Genomic DNA, 14,017 nt, shown 5'->3' on the forward strand with positions numbered 1-14,017 from the left:
GAGAGAAAAGGTGGGAAGGAGGAAAAGAGGGAGGGAGGGGCACCTGGGTGGCTCAGTCAGTGAAGCATCTGACTTCCTCTCAGGTCATGGTCTCACAACTCATGAGTCTGAGTGCCACATTGGGCTCTGCACTGTCAGCTCAGAGCCTGGATCCTGCTTCAGATTCCGTGTCTCCCTCCCTCTCTGCCCCTCCCCCGCTCATGCTCTGTCTCTGTCTCTCTCAAAAATAAATAAACATTAATTTGTTTTTTTGTTTTTTAAGAGGGGAGGCATAGAAGAGAGAGAGAAGCAGGGGGAGATTGAGAGAAAGAGAAAGACAAAGGGACGGGAAAGCGGGAAGCAAGGAAGAAGGGAGACCCCTTCAATGACTTAATTCCTTAATATGAACCTCTGCAACCAGCTATGTGTAAAGGGAAATTTATGCCTTGACGACTTCAGTAAAGGGAGTATACACCTTCCCTTTGTCTTTCCTTTTTCTTCAAGTTGTTAGGTTCCTCAAGTGAAGATCCATGACCCGAAAAAGATTAGAAACCACCACAAAGGAGCATTTATTAGAGATGGAATGAACTCACTTCAGAAAGAAACAAAGTTTATTTGATGAATATAAATAAGGCGATCAGCACAAAGTACTTCTCATACACATGATAACAAATTTATGAACTGTACATACCTTGTATGTTGTTCTACTAGACACGAGGTTACGATGACTGGCTAATACATGCCCACTGGTAGTTTCTGAGGGTTCCTTAGTTTTATTTATTGTTTTCATATCGAAGTCCATAATCACATGGTCAATATTCACAACCCACATGCCACTCACTTGAAGAAAAATTACAAGAAGCACTATCAAACGAGGGTCTCTGGGAATTAGATACACTGACCCCTGGCAGCATTCAAACGCCACTCTACACGAAAACATCTCAGATAGAGCTTATGACAACACGTTGGAGGTCTCATCAGAAACACTGTTTAAAAAGTAAATGGAAACCCACTTTCAAATGAAAGTTGACACGCTGTTAACGTGCATACCGGATACACAAAAATCATTAAATACAAAATTGAGACTGTACATCAAAATCAAATGGGGTATAAGGTACAAGCCTGCTTTTGCACAGAGAGAAGACCAACTTCTCCTAAATGTCAGCCTCAACTTTTTTTTCAACTTCGTTATGATTAGAGGGGTGCCTGCTAACGTTTGCGCAAAGGAAATATCTTCCCGACATCACAGTGTTTGTTGTAAACCCAGAGACTATTTTTAAGATGTGAAAAGGAAATTTTTTTGGTAACCCTCCCCCCAACATCGGAGAATAGTACATGAGATGGGAAAAGACGCTATGTTCAATGGGATTCAATTTTTAGGGGACTAAAGAAGATGCCCCCTAATGGTAAGGTTGGTAATACTTTAATCCAACAAAAGTGGGGCAAAAAAATGATCCCCCAAAACAACAGCTGTGACAGAATTGGCACGTACTTAGAAATCACTAACTATACACGGTTGGTTGCTTTTTCTGCTTTGAGGACCCTAATTTCCCTGTGGATCTCCTACTTCCTACTTCAAGTATTCAGTTGCAGAGTTCAGGTGAGGATCCCGCTGTAGGAGGCAGTGGGGGCCGCCTACCTGAGGACATCCAAATTGTTCACGGGGACGCACTTGTGGCCTGGGTTTGCAGTGCGACCTGATGTCGAAATGTGCTGTATGTGCTTGCAAAGAACTCTGCTCATTTCTCCTATGGAAACCTAAGTCCCTTTGATAGTTAAAGGACAAACTTTTAAAACGTGAATGTATTTGGATTGTTTATGCAACACAAAAGCTTTACATAGTTCGCTATACTTACTGACGACAAGAACAAAGCCAGAAGCGAGAAACCTGCTTGAATATATTACTCCTAATGCACCAAGGATGAACAGTGCAAGTCAGACACAGATTCATGTTCCCCGACAAGTAAGGTGTCTGTCTTTTAAATACCTCTATGGCTCACGGGAGAGGTCCAGAGTTAATTGCACCAACACTTGGAAAAGTAATAATAACGACTGAATGCAATGCAAGACTTCAGGAACACCTGTGTAGAATCCTTTCCACAGCAGCAAAGAAAGACAACTGTATTTATTAAGGCCACTCATGCTTAACTTCACTGTTTATCCTTTTAAGAATGCAGATTTTCATTTCCCACTTGCATACATGTGGAAGGGTTTCTTCCATTGACGAGAAAGTGGATCGATACGAGAGTTGCACATATTTGCCAGACTGGTCATGAGTTTTATGAAGTTATAACAACTTTAGTTATTTTTTAATCTTCAGAGGAAGCAGTAGGAGTTAAATTCTCCTTAGTACCATGTCACTGTATGTAAAGGACCTTAAAATTTGGTCTCTTTCCCTGGCATGTGCTTTAAATAATGACGCTGTACCCACAGACATGTTGTGTAGAGCTATATACAGATACACAGCGTTTGTGATTATTCCTCATTCATCAATGCTTTCATGTTGGATGCTGAAAATGCTTTGGAATCCACGTTGGAGACATTTTTTAAAAAATGAGAAATGACCCTTCAAGCTTACACTGTTTGCACAGCATTTGGATCTTGAAATGTGAATGAGTCCCAGCTTCTTCATGGAGACCTGTATGTACGGGAATGGGAAGAGTCTGAGGCTTGGGCTCATCCCAGCCATGGAGATGTGTGGAACACACGGAATAGAAATATGTAGGTGCCTCAGGCTTTTGCCACTCTCCGGTACAAAACCGGGGCAGATAAAATTACGAAAGATCAATTTAGATGTGCCATGCATCGTCAAAGACACACACCATGTTCTCGTAAGGCGATTTCTTGGCAAGTATTAGTGGTTTAAAAAATTGATTTCATTTCCAACCTGGCCCAGAGGTAACTACTGGTTACACCATCAAAATGCGGTTCTTCAAACAGCGGATTAAAGAAATAGAGGAGGGTAAAGGCTCGCCGTTTTTGGTGTTTTGCTTTCTTTGTCAAACGCTCCATGCATCTTGGTATACAAACACTGCCAACACCACTCACGCACAGGATTTACACTTTTTGATAATCTAACACATTAGGAATGACCACTTAAGCGGAACCAGCAGAAATACTGGAGGTGAAGCTAGTTGTCCAACAGAAGCAGACTCCACAGCTAAAATCCCATGGAGCTCAAATGTATTCAACGATGTTTAAGTAACATAAATAAAATTTATCAAATAATGACCTTCAGAAGAGATGATCATGTTTTAAATGCCCAAATCCTGACAAAAAGGAGGGTCTGTCATGTTTCTCCTCCTCCTCTTTCTTCCTGTCCAACATATCTGAATCCATGAGGAATGACATGAGATGATGTAGGAAATATCAAGTCGAACAGAACTGTGCGCCATAATGGAAATGAAAGCTCCTCTTCCAGGCCTGATGAGCGTTCCAGGTGGTGATGGCCAGTGACGTGAGCCACGCTGCAGTAGATTATCAGAATGTTGCTGCAGAGCTGCGTTTCCCCTTTAGTCTGCTCTTCTGATAGCTGCAACAAGAAAGCACACAATTTAGCAGGGGAAGCAACTGCCATTGACTCAGGAGAGAATCCTGGCCGGCGTTCCCATACTCACCCCTGCGCTGACCCTCCACCACTCTCTTTGGTTGCGGTTGGTTGGGATGAGGAAGAGGGCGATGAGGAGGAAGCACAGAGGAAGGGCAAAGTGAACATGAAGTTAAATTATGTCCTGGAAACATATCTGAGAGGAGGCCTCTTTCAAAATATGTCACATCCAGGTATAGATGTCTCTTGATAGGCAAAAAGAAACTGAAATTGAAAGGAAATATACCAAAATGTTCCAGTGATGATTTCTATGTGATCAGACCATGTGTTCATTTTTTTTCTCCCCACACTTTTCTATAATGAGTATGGTTCTTAAACTATTTTTAGCTCGACTTTACAGAGACAAGAGAGTTAAAGATGGTCAAGACACCAGAAAACTTAACATTTGCTTACAAACCGTTTAAGAGCAATGATTTAAACACATACTGGCACTGGCAATCCCACTCCTGGGTATGAATGCAGAAGAATGGAAAACAGGGACTCAAACAAATACCTGGATCCAAATGCTCATCGCAGCATTGTTGACAACAAACAGGGAGAAACAACTCCCAAGTGTCTATCAGCAAATGGATGGATAAGCAAATGTGGTGCATACAGTGGAACAGTAGTACACAGCCCTAAAAAGAAATGAAGTTCTGATTCATGCCACAATATGAATGACATTGGGAGACACCATGGCAGTGAAATAAGTGAATAAGCCAGACACCAAAGGACAAATACTGCATGATTCCACTTATGTGAAATATCTGGAATAGACAAATTCACAGAAGCATAAAATAGACTAGAGGCTTGCCAGGGGCTGGAGGGAAGGGGAGGGGGGAGTTACTGTTTTGTGGGTACAATTAAGCAATCGTTTGGGATAGTGAGAAAATTCTAGAAAGGGACAGTAGTGGTTGTACAACTCCGTGTATGTACTAAATGCCTCTGAATTACATTTAACTTATACATTTATGTTGGTTAAAATGGTACATTTTAGTGTGTATTTTACCAAAATAAAAACATACTTTAAAAAGGACATTGATATCTCATTAAAGAGAGAACAAAACAAAGCTGGCCTTCATCCCAGCATGCAATGGCATGTGTATGTGTATGTGTATGTGTGTGTGTGTGTGTGTGTGTGTGTGAGTGTGTGTACTCGACCCCAAGCATAGATGTAACGGTCATCCGTCTGCATACTTCATGCCCTGGGGAACAGATATGCAGAAGCACCCCAAATGTTCTCACTGCCCCAGTAAGAGGCCCTGGTGTGGAATACAAGTGTAGCCTGGGAAAGTCAGCAAAATGGGTGGGAAGAGAGGACCAGCCCATATGACCCTTCAAATGCTGATTTTCTTCCCTGCTGATGCTCATTATCATTCACATATGGCCTGCGAATGCTTCGGGAGTTTCCGGGCACTTGGTAATAGTGCAGCTATCTGGGGAATATGGTGGGGAGGGGAAAGATCAAACGCACACACGCATACACATACTCACACATGTGTGAGCCGCTTTTTATATACAGCCTGAGCTGTCTGATTTGGTGGCTGATGCACAGAATTTCTCAAGCCACACTGACTAATGAGTGCGCCAAAGATCCCAGTGTCTGCACAGGTAGGCAGTTATTTCCAGCCATCGTTAAACAGTGCAAATGAAATATGTGGCTTGGATGAACTCTGCTAATTCATACTCTGAGGAGTTTGGTGTAACCCTTCTGGTTAAGAAACTTGAATCGGGGCAAAAAAATGACTTTTGCAGAGCCAGAAAGCTAGGGAGTTCCTAGAGGAGATCATATTACTCATTCTGGCACATAAAATCTCTGCAAACTTTGTATGAAAATTGTAAGTCAGAGCACGCTTTCTGCTCCGTGAGCTGTGCATTGCTCTAATTCTTTTGTGCATTAAGCATTTCTTAATCATCCTTTTAAAGGGCTGACCAATATATTAAAAGGCCACATGATTAAAAGGTAAAGAGAAACCCAAAGTAGTACTAAAATGCACCGGTCATATTTTACAGATGGAGAAACGAGTGAAAAATAATTACAGTGAATGTCTGATGTCCTTGATGTTTTTCCAAGATAAAGTAGCAAAGAACAATCATTTATTCAGTTGAGAGAAAGATTTCCAGCTGGGTAGCAGGTCACTAGGCAGATACAGTGCCTCACAACGGCACTGCACGAGATGTGTGTGCTAGATGAGGTGTGCTCTGAGGAAGAGAGAACACTCCGAAAGGGCTGCTGCTCCTTCAACCAGACAATCCATTCACGGGAAGGCCTAAAAGGCTTTGAGAGAAAGACTCAGATGACATTGCCGGCAGTTAGAAATGCAGATGATCCCTTGCTGGGGGGCAAATAAGCCTCTGCTTTAAAAAAAATAAAAAGGAATCTTAGCTTTCAGCAATGAGGCAATCCGGGCAACCACCCACCGTGGGATAATCTCTGGCTAGTCCTGCCTTACCTGGATGGTCACAGCAGGCCCACTCTGTCCCCACGCCTCTTCTCCCGAAGCACCCAACTCAGTGTTCTCATGTGCCTATTCCATAGCGCTATTTCCATAACGACATCTATTCCATCTTGTGTTTCCTGTGTACAACCTGAATTTACAATCCCATTGCCCTCAGGATGGAGAGGAGACTCTGGCCACGCTGGCCTCTCTCTCTCCAGCCCCACACTTCACGTCCCACCTGTGCTGGGCTTGATTCTGCAATACGAAGCCTTCTTTTCTCCTGTCTCACACACTTGTCTGACCCGCGTTTACATCAGCCCTTGACCTGACCAGTGCCTACTTCCTCTTTGGTCTCAGTTTAGATGTCACTTCCTCCCTAGAAGACTTGCCTGACCCTCCTGAATGTGGGATACAGCGAGGAGTCTCACACATACTTCACTCTCCCCTTCTGGTGATTTGTCTGACTTTTACTATCCATATTGGTAGCCACGACCCACGTGTGGCTATTCACTTGAAATATGGCTGGTCCAAATTGAGATGTGCTGTAAGTGAAAATACACAGCAGATTTTGAAGCTTTAGTATGGATTTATTTTTTATATTGATTTTGAATGAATATAAATTAATATATTGAATTTTAGATTTAGTATGAATTTAGTTTTCTTATTTTATCGTTTCTTTTTCCTCTGAATTTTTACATTTTTCTTTAAATTCCAGCTAGTTCACACACCATGCACTATTAGTTACTATGAATTTAGTTTTTTAATATTGATTTTGTGTTAAAATAATATTTTGGACATATGGGATCAAGTTAATATAGTATTACAGTTAATTTCAGTTTCAGTTGGTTTCTTCTTATTCTTAATGTGGCTACGAGAAAACTGAAAAACATTGGCTGGTATTATGTTTCTACCTGAATAATACTGGTCTAGGCTATAAGATCTATAAGGGCAGGGGCCAGGCCAGTCTTGCTCACCTAGCATCCCCTGAGCCTTGCACAGTTCATGGAACAAACTGATTCACTCCTTCATGCCACAGGTATTAGGGAGCATTCAGAGTAGGCAGAACCCACCCCCTCCCCAGCAATATTTCCTGCTCTGATCCTGGAGACCGAGACTGCGAACATCTCACACCACGATTATGCTACCTTACAGATGTAAGGGAGGTCGCTAATCCATTGACTTTAAGTTAATCAAGAGGGTTGACCTGAGCAGACCTAATTTAATCACAGGAACTTTGAATAGCACAGGCTCTTCTCTCGTTAGTAGCAGGAGAGAAAGGGAAATCTGAAACACGAGAGGGATTTGCTGTGCTGAGATGGAGGGAATCATGGGGCAAGGACCCGAGAGCGTCCTGCACAGTCCATGTGCAGCCCCGAGCTAACAGCCAGTGAGAAAACTGGGCCCTTAGTCCTACAACCACAAGGAACTGAATTCTGCTAACAACTTGAATGAGCCCAGAGGTGGGTGCTTCCCCAGAGCCTCCAGGTTAAAGTCCAGCCTGGTCAACACCTTGACTTTGGCCTTAGGAGACCCTAAGACAAGGACCCAGTGGTGTGTGACTTGGCTTCTGACCTATAGAAACTGTGACTTAATAAATGAGTGTTGTTTTAGTCACTAAGTTTGTGTTAACTTGTTATGCAGTGATAGCAAACTAATACAGCTCCTCTGTATCAGGCAGTGTGCTTGGTGCTGGGGGTACAGTGGTAAAAAAGACAGGGGCACCTGGGTGGCTCAGTCAGTTAAGCATCTGACTTCATCTCAGGTTATGATCTGGTGGTTCGTGAGTTCAAGCTTTGTGCTGACAGCTCCGAGCCTGGACCTGTTTTAGATTGTGTGTCTCCCTCTCTCTCTCTCTCTCTGCCCCTCCCCTGCTAGTGCTTTATGGCTCTCGCGCGCTCTCTCTCTCTCTCTCTCTCAAAAACAAAAACAAACCACATTAAACAGGACAGACAAAATCTGTACCCTCATGAAACCTGTATTTTTAGGAGCAAGACAGACAAATAGATACACAAATAAGAGAATGAGGATTTTAAAAAATTTGTGCCTCAAAGGAAATGAACAGGCGTCTGTGACAGGCATGTTTAAGATCTGACTATATGACAATCAGAACATATATATATTTTTTAATATGGAGAGATGTCCACAAATTTCCAGTGTTCAGACCACAATTCTGTATGTGCAGCTCAACCACATTCTTGCTGCAACACACGCATAAACATAAACACCTGCAAATGCATATACCAGAATATCATTGATAGTTATTTCTGGGCAGTGTTTAAAAATTTTCTTCCTTGGAATTTTCCTTGTTCTTGGACTTTTTAAACCAAAGAATGTGTAACTGGTATCACAGAAGAATAGAAGGCTGTTCCCATTGCGAAAAGTCTCGGCTGGGTTCTTGGGGAAGGAACCACCCCTGCGCTTGGTGTGCAGGGGGTAAGGGGTGGCTGTGGGGGTGGGGCGAGCGGGCTGATCACCGCGGTAAGATTCTGCCCCAGGACAAGCGCCCCCAGGGGAGCAGGCTATAAACGTGTGGTGTCTCACAAATATTCCTTCAGACTGTTTTTCTTTGGAATAAAGACACCTGCCCGATTATGACTTTCTTCTCCTGCCCTTTCAGTAGTGATTTGCAGAAACTGGCTGGGAGAAAGGGGTCTTTGGTAAACACGGAGGGGTTAAAGGGGAAACTGTTTAATAACAGTAGTAAAACGCAGGCTATTTTTGACATCTGGGTTAATGTCCATTACGCTCCATGTGCTTTCCAAATGTGTGCTGTGCCCCCAGGTACAAAAACAGACACCCATTCACGTCGGCTTTGGATGCCCCTGACATTGCACATGGTGCCCACAGAACAGCAAGCCCCTGATAGACTAATTAACAACTGCCTAAGAGAAGAGCTGCTCCTTCTGGAGGGGAGGCAGGCATCCTGCAGCATAACTTCACTAAGTGATTCTGCTCACAGGAAAACCCAATAGAGTCGTTTCTGCTAAAAAAAAAAAAGAGAGAGAGAGAGAGAGAGAAATCTATAACTACATCTGTGTTATTACTTAACATCTTTTAAAACTGGGCGGAATGGGTTTCCCGTTTTCCTCACGAAGATTTATTTATTATTGTTGTGATCAAAGTGGCAACAAATTATGTTAAATCATTTAATTTTCTTGATAGGAGCAACCACCTTGAAGCCATAATTCAAAAATATGAGTGGAGAGCAACATTTTACCTTGTGAGTGGCCTCCTACAGCTCCACAGGGCAATAAAATGTAACACTTGAGAGCCCAAAGGGCTGTGGATGGGGGGTGGGGTGGGCCCAGCAAACCGGCGGCTCAGAATTGCAAACTGCTGTTAGGGAGGTGGAGCTTTCTGGCCAGGGCACCTAGAGAACTCCGGATTTGGATTTCGACTTTGGTTTCTGTGCACTGGGTGCAACTTACCCACACTGTTTTAAATCAAGGAAATCAGATGAATGGCAGCATACACTGCTGTCTCCTTAGGATTTATTTCTGTAGTTATTAGTGTAGTCATTTATTCATAGCTAATGTTCGGTGCTTGCCATCCGCCACGGTGCTCCGTGCTATTGCAGAAATTATCTCAGACAAGCTGGAGAGCACCATGGTTCTAATCGGGTTGATCAGCCCCTGACACAGATGAGGAGACTGAGGCTTCCAGGGACTGAATGCTTTAGGTCAAATTCCCACCTTTCTGGGGCCTGATCTGAACCCACATCTTCTGGCTTCTAGAGCCCATTCTCTTTACTATGATGGCAGAATTTTCTAAATCTTGATCTTTTGTGTTCCACCTTCCCAATTTTTGTAATCTCTTCATAAACACCTGTCACAATTAATATTTTTCTTTAAAAGTATTTTCTAAAAACTTAAATTTTCTTTTTAAGAAAGATTTATTTTTATGTAAGTGCTTGTTTGCCTAACTCTAAAAATTAGGGCCTATGCTCAAAGAAAAAAAAGATTTATTTTAATGCCATAATGGAGCCAGTATTTGTCTAACACACATTATAATAATTGCATAGCTATTAAAATAAAAGTGTCCACGGAACACTAAAGCTATCTTCTTGTGGACATGCAGGGCCCTGCCTGCCCCCAGCCCTGTCTTGGAGATCATTCCCACTTCCCAGCAGTGGCCTTAAGCAAGGAGCACCTGGAGTGGGTCACTGGGCTTGCACATTCCCATACTCAGGCCACAAACCGTCCCCAGCACTGCCTCAGTTGACATTTTAGGCCAGGCTGCTATAGCCCAGCTTTTCTCTTCTCAAGGACAGACAGCAGCAGGAGTGAAAGTCAGAAATCTGCCACTCAGTATCAGTGTCAGGTACTCTGTGTAATTCTTAAAACACTGGTTGAAAAGAAATGTGCTTTTAGTTGTAAGTTTTCTTGAGATAATAGTTTCTTTAGCCTGAGAGACTGTCCAGAGGCCAAAGGCCCTTGCCACTCAACCCCAGGATTTCTTGATTTGATGCTGTGGACACTTGGGGCTGGGTCACTCATTGTTGTGGGGATGCTCACCGTTATAGAATGCGTAGCAACATCCCTGGCCTCTGCCCACTAGATGCCAGTAGCATCACCCACTCTCCTGGCCATGACAATCAAAAATGTCTCCCAATATTGCCAAATATCATCTAGGGGGCAAATCCCCCTACTTGAGAATCGCTGGCCTAATCTGTTGTTTTTGTATTTAAAATTTTTAAAAATGTTTTATTTATTTTGAGAGAGACAGAGACAGAATGCGAGTGGGTTAGGGGCAGAGAGAGAGAGGGAGACACAGAATCTGAAACAGGCTCCAGGCTCTGAGCTGTCAGCACAGAGCCCGACGCGGTGCTCGAACCCACGAACCTTGAGATCATGACCTGAGCTGAAGTCCGACACTCAACTGACTGAGCCACCCAGGCACCCCTGTTGTTTTTGTATTTAAATGGTTGACTGTGCCGTTTTAAATATCATATTTTTGTTAAAGTACGTATTGCATACCTGCATCTACCAAGCTATATAAGGCATGAACAATTTCGCAGAAATAAACATCTATTCTAAGCTGCCATCATATTATTTCGGACACGGCTGCATAGATTTAAAAGTCCTGTGGAAATAGGTACAACCCAAGTAATAAAAATAATGAAAATGTACAACTTCTCTGACATAGAGTAGAAATGCCACAATCCTGAGATAGCAAGACACCTAAGACACTTGCTGAGCTAAGTGAAAAGGTAAAATCTAGTTTAAATTTATAGCATTCTTCCAGTGTCCCTCTAGGAGTTTGGCATTTTGCCAGGGCTCCTTGTTAAAAATTTGTTAAACGTGTTTGGCATTAATGCAAACACAAAGTGGTCATTTGTTACAAATTCTATTGGAATGCATTCATTTAAGGCAATGAAGTAGTTACTAGAGAAGAAAAAAAATGTTCATTAAGTACATTTTAAAACTACAATGATGTATGCAGTGTGTGACTCTGGCGCCCTGGTGGCTGTATAAACCGCTGACAGAATAACCACACATTGTGTTTAGTTTGAAATTGGAATCTTTTAAACATAAGTGATAGAACAAAAACTGGTTTTGTTTGTTGTCAAAACCGATGTTAGTCTTTCTTTTCTGAACTAGTTAGAATAACCAGAAGTTTGGCATGCAATGTCTAACATCTCAAATCAGTGAAACGTATAGGTTAAAATAATGCTTTGGGAATCTTCGGGGGCGCTGAGAGTGACGCTGGAGACAGGGACCGTTTCAACAAACAGAACACCCGTGCCCCGGAGAGAGGGGGAAATGCCCGAGTCGCCCCGGAGAACCCCCACGCAGCGAGGGCCACTACCACCGCTCCTGATGGTTGTCTGAGGTTATTAGGTTACCTGGAGGGGAAAAACCGTCCGCTTTCATCACGGAGACGATGGAATCCTATGAACAAACATCCTAAGCCTTGTGTATAGAACTTCCACCCTGAACTGTTCTCACAAAGGAATTATTGCTGAGTAATGGTGACTCCCTAGCTCCCCGACGAAACGGTTCTGGAGCTCCGCTTTGGGAGACAGAGGGGCCGTTTGTCGTGACATGAAGTTTAGGCCCTGTAACATAGCTCCTTGTGGATGTTAGCATAGACCATACCGTCTCACAGTCCCTAAATGCTTGCTAAAGCTGGTCCTGAAGGTGAATAGGAAACTCACACTTCACAGGAGTATTCACACATTATTCACTGCTTTTTCCTTCTCTCTCTCTCAGTCTGACATATTTATTGCCATGGAAGTGTCCATACAATAGAATCGAATCCCAGTGGTCTGGAGAGTCACAAGCCCAAATCCCCAGGTCCCCCAAATCTCCCTTTAGGTTGGCCTCTTTTGCCATCTGAGTTGGGTATTATCCAGTCTGCCCTTGACATGGATCCAGGGTACCTCGGCCCCAAGTTCTTGAAACATTCCTAGATCAAGCATAAACTTAGACAAAACCTAGCATTCTGCACGCGGCCTAAGAAGTTTGCCTTTCTCTTCACAAGTGCCCCAAAGGACCAAGAACGAGTAAGTCTAAGAGCAGGGAGAAAATACTTCCAGAAGTAACAAGAGTACATGATACAAAAGATAAAGAAACACATTCCAGGTACTATCCCAGAGCACATTTGGTTCTATCCCCTTTGGTGGGCCCTCTTATAGACGAAGAATAGACAAACAGTTGACTCGTCCACATCATTAGGGCCTCTCTGAGGGTCTTGGAAAAAGTCTGTGCACTTGAGGGGGCCCAAAGCTTCAGCCCCATTAGCTTCACGATAAATTCCTCAGCCTGCCATTACAGTTTATTTTTGAGATGGCATTTTCAAATTTAATTGAGGATAAAGTAAAACATGTTTTTGAATCCCTTCCTGACAAGAACTCAGTTTTAGTATGAGCTTGCCACAGCATAGAGCAGCGACAGGGAAACATCTCTCTAGCCTGGTGCTAAGAAAGCAGTCATGTGCACCCTCCTAGAGAGAGGAGCCGGCAAGGTATTTTGCAGAATTTGAAACATGAAGGAACAATTTGATATCTCCAGTCTGCCGACCAAAAGTGGCTCAGATGACAAGTGTTTACAACAGGATCTTCATAGAGCCAATAATGGCAATTAGTCCCCAGAACTGGAAGGCGCCCTTCCCGCCTCACTGAGGTAGAATGCCATTTACTCTTGGGCTGGCGACTAATTAGGGGTCTCTTTTGAAGATCAAGGTTTTGTGATCCCTGCTTCTTAATAACATGGTTTGCCTGTCGGCCACCTGGGTCCAGGCGAGACCTCCCTTTCCCCCCCTTCCCAAACAGCAGGCACTGCCTTAGGCCAGGAGCAAGTGTGGGCAGGAAAACACAGATCCAGCCTGTTGAGCGATTTAACCTCTTCACCACCAAGGTCCTGTAGCCCAGTGCTCGACTGGGCTGCTTAGAATTGGAGACAGTGGACTTCATTTTGCAGACAGGGCGGTAAGCCTGAGTGTAATGCAAGGAACCCCCCTTCGTGGTGCACACTCTGTGCAGCATGCTTTCTTGTGCAGGAAGAGAGGCAGGAAGACTCCACTTTTCCAAATGAGTGGCAAATCAAGAGGCCCTTTGCATCTGCTTCAGGCTGGGCTATTTCCAGAACGGATTTTAGAAGTGACTGGAATAAAGAAGGCTGGAGGTCGAGGGGAAGGACGGTCAAGTACACCTTCTGGAGCTCTAATCCCACCGGTCATCAGGCCCAAGAGGCTGAGATGCCTGCATCTACAGAGCTCTTGCGAGGGTCCCCAAGGCCTGGCTACATGACGCTGGGCTGGCTGCTGCGCTCTTTAGTTAGTGCCGGAGAGGCCAAAACAGCAGGAAAAGTAAGCTGCAAAGAATTAAACTTGTAACAACTTGGGCAAAGCACAAACAGCAAGCGAGGCTGGTCCTTGGGCTGTTGACACACTCTGGCCTGGGTCGGCTGTGGTCACTAAACCCATTAGCGTTCCGATGTGGCAACAGCTAATGCAGCAAGTTCAATGTGTTTTTGTTTCATTTCTAAATGCTGGTTGCACGCCGGCAACG

The 14,017-nt window shown here is 43.7% G+C and overlaps 1 protein-coding gene across 13 annotated transcripts in view; it reads right to left on the minus strand.

Moving 5' to 3' along the window:
- Positions 1-572: 572 nt before the first annotated feature.
- ERC2 (ELKS/RAB6-interacting/CAST family member 2) overlaps positions 573-14,017 on the minus strand; it is a 923,107-nt gene continuing 909,662 nt past the window's right edge. For all 13 annotated transcript variants that reach the window (XM_043587674.1, XM_043587670.1, XM_043587678.1 and 10 more), the window contains one exon: positions 573-3,511. The gene's annotated coding sequence lies outside the window, so the exon portion shown is untranslated. The remainder of the gene's footprint in view (positions 3,512-14,017) is intronic.

Source organism: Prionailurus bengalensis, chromosome A2 (genome assembly GCF_016509475.1).
Source record: "Prionailurus bengalensis isolate Pbe53 chromosome A2, Fcat_Pben_1.1_paternal_pri, whole genome shotgun sequence".
Classification (NCBI taxonomy): domain Eukaryota; kingdom Metazoa; phylum Chordata; class Mammalia; order Carnivora; family Felidae; genus Prionailurus; species Prionailurus bengalensis.